Raw genomic sequence first — 6,000 nt, forward strand, 5'->3', positions numbered from 1 at the left:
AAGAGGGTGAGGCCTTTTCGCTTGGACAAAGATGAAAGCGTTCAAAAAGGAGAGCCCCAAATTGCTGGAGAGGAGCACGGGGGATTCCCCAGAGAGCAGAGAGAGGGGAGAGCTGGATAGGGGCACCTGGGAGGCTGATTCCATCCTAAGGAGATTTTCTGCTTTCTTTTTATGCAGGAGTGTGAGTGAGCAAATGTCTTCCTCCACGGAGGGAGATACTAAATTGTGGGGCCTGAGACTTGAGGCTCGAGCCATAAGAAGACTGGATAGAAGCAAAGGCAGGCACATCAGCAGCCTCCTCTGTCCCTTCCACTCCAGTGGAAGCATGTGGAGGACTACCCTTCCCTGAATGGTGCTCCAGTTTCACTTGTATGGTGCTCCAGGGCATTTCCTTTTTTTCTTTTTTGTTTTTAAGATTTAATTTTATTTATGTATCTAAGAGCTGGGGTGTGGGAGGTGAGAGGATTTACCAGAGATAGAGCAGGGTGCAGAACAGGCAGATCAACCAAAGTACACTGCTGAAGGGAGCAGCGGGCGAGCCAGGAGAGGTCTGCTGCACTATGTGGGTTGCTCCCTGGCTGGCTGGGGATGGAACTTGTGCTGCAGAGGCTGCGGATTGCCCCATAGGTTGCGTCTTAACCCCTTGTGCCAGCAGGGAGGTCCTCCAGGACATTTCTGAAGGTCTTGGGTGGGGAAGGCATAGGGAGACTCTGATGCTTTCTAACATTTTCACAGTATTTGAGTTATGCCCATCTAGAGGGCTCATCAGGAGTTCTTAATTGGTTGATAGTCTCAAGCTATTTTTCCTAGGATCTAGTTCAGAAGAGTTTCAAAATATTTGGTGGTTCCATCTTGCCCAAAGACACAACTCCTATCTTACCTTTACTCTCAAGACTCATGGTGATCTTTTCCCAGCCTCTGTTTTCACACTTATGTGAAGCCTCTGCTGGGGCCAAACTTATTCCCTAGACACCATCACACTTCTATGTCTCTACAGAAGCTATGTTGTCTTCTCTCCAACACACCAGATGCATCTCTGCTGTCCCATAATGAAGGGGAACTGCTGTGGAGCTTCCTGAGAATTGTAGGGGTGACACTAGGATGACTCATGGCATTCAGAACCACAGCCCAGGAGCCCTCCTTGTCCCTCCCTCTGAGAGAGAACTGAATTGAGTGTTTCCCATCTAGGGAACTTACTCAGGTTCCTACCCTACAGCCCTCATCATTGCACCTATGAAGACCAGCTGTCAAAATCTTTAAAATTTTCAGCCTTGGATTCCACTGAAGAAGAGAAATCTGAATAAGAGAAAGCACGATGCCACAAACAAAAACAACAAAAGACTCCCCATGAAACACCACATATTTAAATATGAGGGATTATTCACCCCTTCGATTTAACTTACTCTGCACATAGCACATGCCCAGCCAGTGTGTGTGGCTTATGATCAGTGCGTGAGTGCCATTCCTGGGCAGAGACTGAGCTCCTGGTTGGCGCTCCAGTGCCTTTCCCAGGGCCACCGTGACATATAGGAGATGCTAATGGACTTGATAGATGAATTGAGGGTGAACACCTACCTTATTGCATGAACCATGGCAGATGTAGGGAGTATCTGGGAGACAGGACTTTTCCATATTGAGGGGTTTGCAGCTGGCCAGACTGCAGAGATGTGAGTCAACTTTGTTCCACTGCTCCAAGCAGGAAACTGTCCAATGTCAGCCAGAGAAACAGGGCAGGGAGAGCAGATGGGGACAGGATCCCTTGGAGATTTGCATCTTCATGGAAAGGCAGATGACTGAGTTACCTCAGTGCTCTCCTTGACCTGAGACCGTTGTCCTAGAGTTCTGCATCCCATTCTCTTTGGGGAGTTCTATGCATGGAGCTGCTGGCCAAGAGTGAGCGTACTATGAAACACTCCCTCCCTCACGTGACTTCATCCTGAGCCTTTCCTCCTGCTGCATCTGACCCAGAACGATTTCGACTTGCCCAGCTCCCAGCGACACGTTCACCCAGACAAGTCAGCACTCACCTGGTCGCTGAGCTTTTAAAAGCTCCTTGAACCTCACTCCTGTAGAGAAGGTAGTCACTACTCACTACGCTTTCCTCTGGAAGAAGTAGGTGGTCCTGGAGTGCCCTGCAGCTCCCCTCCACTCCCTCCTCCCCATGCTCTCCTGAATGCTCCTTGGAGTACTTGTCACGCAGAGGCTGGAGAGGAAGATAATGCAGTGACAGCTGTCATCATCACCCTCACTGCTTCTTAGGCTTATGCAGAGACTTAGAGTTTCCAGAGTGCATATGTGTGAGAAATCACACATCTTCAGGTGAAGAAGAGGTGTGCAGAGAAATTCAAAGACTAACCTGAAGACACACGATCGTGGTTGTGACCAGACTCAATAGCCACTCTTCTGACTTCAGTGGGGGATAAAGAAGATGGCAGTCGACATGCCGGGCTGGCTGTGGCACTTGTCTCTGGTCCTGAAACCAGGTGGGTCTTGGCCTTTCCTCCTGTGACATTAGGTTGAGTCCATCTCTGATTTGAGGCCTCACTTCTCTCATCTACAACGTTATTGCAATGTCATGTGTGCTCAAAAAACTGAAATTCTAGCGGTAAATTCCAGTTTAATCCGCTGAATCAGCACAGATGATACTTTTCACATCTTACAAATGGAGAAACTGAGGCACACAGGGGCTAGCTAACATAGCCACAACACACCCTGAGAAGTGGAACTTGGGTGAACGACTATGTTGATTCTCCCTACCACAGCCCACTGGCTCTATAGCTACTCAGGGCAGCTTCCTCAGGAACTTGCCACTTTCAAGGTCTCTACTTAAAAATCATTGTAAAAACATGCAGCAGCCTGATGCTCTACAAGTGTCCCCTTTGTCTGCAGTTAATCGTGACCGTGACCACAAGTAATAGGATTTGAATGAAACTCTCTCAGCAGGTTTTGCTCTGCTTTTCCTCTGGCTGCCACAGGTGTATTCTCGAAGCATCTACTTCAGGGTCCGTAAAGCCCTGGATGCGTGGAGAACACAGAACAGCGCCTGCCCCCTCCCAGACGCACGCTGACTGTCCGCCGGGGTGCCTGGGTGCATTTGCTCAGAGGCAGGTGTGTGGTCCTGTCGTAGGTGTCGGCTCAGTGTAGCACGAGCTAGATGCTGGATGCAGCATCTGACACATTATCCTCACAGGGCCTACACGGGCCGGGGGCAGGCAGGGATGGGGCAGGCAAATTCCGGGGGGCTCTGGAAGCTGAGCCTTAACCACATTTGCATCTGTTCCGAGAAGAAACCTCTTCAGACAGACCTGTCCTCTACTCTGTCCTCTGTGCGTGGGGCAGCTGGAGGCCCAGACATCATACGTGGTCTCCCAGAGCAACGTTGTAGTGAGTCCTAGGGCAAGTTAGGGATAATGAGGAAAAGACTCCCAACTCTTTGGGCTCCACCTTGTCCACAGAAGAGATAAATGGAGGCGGCGTGGCCCCAGGGCCTCTGGTGGTGGATGAGAGCTGTTGTCTGGCTGCCGTTTCATTCCTTCTGTGCCTGGTGGCCATGCCGGGCAAGGGTGTGATCACCGCTGCCCTGGGCAGGCGGCCGCTGCGGAGGACATTGTCACCTTGCGACCAGCTGCTGGTCAGCCTGTGGGCCTCTCGCTTCTGCTGGCAGTGGGTGGTGATAAGCAAGAGCCTTTATAGTTCCCTGGACCCGAGCGCCTTCCCTGACAGCCTGCGGTGCAGTGTGGCGCCCTCCGGGGGTACCTGAACGCAGTCTCCTGTGTCCTCCACCTGGATCTGTGTCTTCGATGGCGTGAAAATTGCAAACTTCACCTACCCCGTCTTCCTTAGGCCACTTAAAAAGTGATTTCTTTAAAAAAAAAACCAAACCCTGTGAAAATATTTTCACCAAAGTGATACCTGATCTTTGTAGAAGATTTAAAAAAAGAAGAAATTAGCACCACCCTCAAGCGCCTATGGCATGACTTCCAGCAAGGCCTTCTCTTGGCTTCTGAGAGGCCCATAGTCTCTCCCCTGCGTCTGCCTCCCTCATCGACCCGCCCTCCTGCTGCCTGGTTCTTCCTCGGCCAGCTGTCATCTTCTTTTCAGATTAATCTACCTTCCCTCTGCCCCTCCCCACCACCCCACCATGTATACATCTATTATGACCTTCCTCAAATTCCTAACCTCTAGTTAGTAAATCAGGCTCGACTTTTCCAGCCTGGAAAATTCACCTCTGAGTGAATTTCACTCCCTGCACCTGCTGAGTTCTTCTGCCTCTTCAGCTCTGTGTCTTCCATGGTGACCGCTGCAAAGTCTCTGTCGTCTGTCCTCTTCCTCCAGACCCAGTTTTCTCTCCTGCTGCTTCCATTTCTTCTTTGCCACTTGCTGCATCACACGCTCCCCTCCCCCCAGTGAGAACTGCCATTACCAGATGCACCTGCTGAGGGTGTGTCTGACCATTTCACCCACACTCATCTCTAGAACAGCCCCAGGGACCTGGATTCAAGGAGGGGAGTTTGGATGATCAACTTTATCCTCCTGCGGGACATCCATGCGAGCTCCTCCCCCGACACGCCGCCTGGTGCTGTCCTATCCCATATGGATCCATAAAGTCCTACTTATTCTTACCTATATAACTTTTAAAAGTTATTTCAAATGGCTCCTTCAAGGGAAACTATTTTTTAAAGATTATTTTTATTTATTTATGCATACAAGAGCTGGGGTGCAGGCCAGAGGTGCAGGACGGTGAGAGGATTCACCAGAGACAGAGGATTCACCAGGGAGAAGAACAGGCAGATCTACTGAAATGCACTGCTGAGGGGAGCAGTGGATGAGTCAGGAGAGGTCTGCTGTGCCATGTGGGTAGCTCCCTGGCCAGAGACCCAACTCCAGCTGTAATGCTGTGCATAGCTTCATAGTGCTATGCTTAACCCCTTGTGCCACCAGGGAGACCCCCTTCAAGAGAAACTTTTTAGCTGTCCCCCAACACCTCCCCTGTTTAATTTTCCCCACCTTTGAAGACATATAAGTGGGGTGTCTCATCGTGACATGAATTTGCCATTTGGGGGTATGGTCCGTAAACTCGTTCATTCTGCTTAGCAGATTTTGCAGTTCTTGAAGGCATGGCTGCCTCACCCGCTCCCTGTGTCCCCTGAAGCGCTGACAGAACCTGCTACATTGAACACAATCGTCCCAAGCACCTGGAAGTACCTGGAAGCTCCTGTGCTTCTGCCTGCACATTTGTCTCCCGGCTTCCTACGACTTCTTTATGCTTCTGTGCGAGCTGTATCCCCATCTCTGCCTGGCCAACTTACTTTTGGAGGTCAAACTTCTATTCTGTTACTCTTTGATTTATACACAAAGTAGAAATAATAAATGGATAAGTGAGGAGTAAAATTGAATAGCTTTTGTGGTGCCTTTACCTCTGATCCTCTCGCACATTTCCATGTTGCTAAGCAACTGTGGACAATGAGCCTTTAGCTTCTTCCTATGGGGATGTAAGTGAAGCGCCAGCGCTCTGTTACTGACCCAGGCTCCCTTCCCAAAGTGTCCCATATAAGGCTCGCTTAGCTCCTGCCACTCTTCACATCGTTAGCCCAGGAGAACGAGACATTTACCAGAAACTGAATGATCTCCCCATGGGGACAAGCTCCTTTGAGGTTGAACACACAGGAAAATGTAAAAGAGAAGTAGGGCTTATTGTATTTTAAAAATATCTGGTAGCAGGACCATCAATGTTTGCCTGCAGTCTAATTTCATCATGAATTACGAAGGTGTTAATAGCAATCGCAAATGCTCATTTTGTGTGAGGTGCGGGGCTAAAAAATGTGTTCACTTAAATCCTTTATATACTTATTCCTTATCACTGTGAAGAGGAAACTGAGATTTAAAGAAGTTCACTGAGGTTTCATAGTGCTAGAGTACTAAAACAGGGTGGTATTGATGTAGGGGATGGATAAATACATTGGCAGAGAGTCCATGGGAAATTATATATGATAAGTAAAG

This window comes from Talpa occidentalis, unplaced genomic scaffold (genome assembly GCF_014898055.3).
Source record: "Talpa occidentalis isolate TD23 unplaced genomic scaffold, MPIMG_talOcc4v2.1, whole genome shotgun sequence".
Taxonomy (NCBI): domain Eukaryota; kingdom Metazoa; phylum Chordata; class Mammalia; order Eulipotyphla; family Talpidae; genus Talpa; species Talpa occidentalis.